The sequence below is a fragment of the Myotis davidii genome, unplaced genomic scaffold, assembly GCF_000327345.1.
Source record: "Myotis davidii unplaced genomic scaffold, ASM32734v1 scaffold450, whole genome shotgun sequence".
Lineage (NCBI taxonomy): Eukaryota > Metazoa > Chordata > Mammalia > Chiroptera > Vespertilionidae > Myotis > Myotis davidii.
Genome location: NW_006282385.1, coordinates 1,120,310 through 1,120,653, shown reverse-complemented (window position 1 = coordinate 1,120,653; position 344 = coordinate 1,120,310).

Below are 344 nucleotides of genomic sequence, written 5' to 3'. Positions count from 1 at the left end.
GACCGCCATCTTGGCTGGCAGTTAATTTGCATATTGCCCTGATTAGCCAATGGGAAGGGTAGCGGAGGTATGGCTAATTACCATGTTTCTCTTTTATTAGATAGGATTTCTGCACATGAATAATGTTTATCTCAAACATATAAAAGTCAGTATTGAATGGCATTCAACCAAAAGCAAAGTGGACTGGTCTGTATCTAATGTATTTGAGGATTAATAAGTCTATTTATTTAATAAATATTTGCAAATCTGCATCATGTATACCTGCCAGTTTTATCTCCATCATTTAGCCAGCCAATTCATTAGAAAGTTGGCAAGCTTCTTTTGTTAGAATAGCTGTTCTTGAA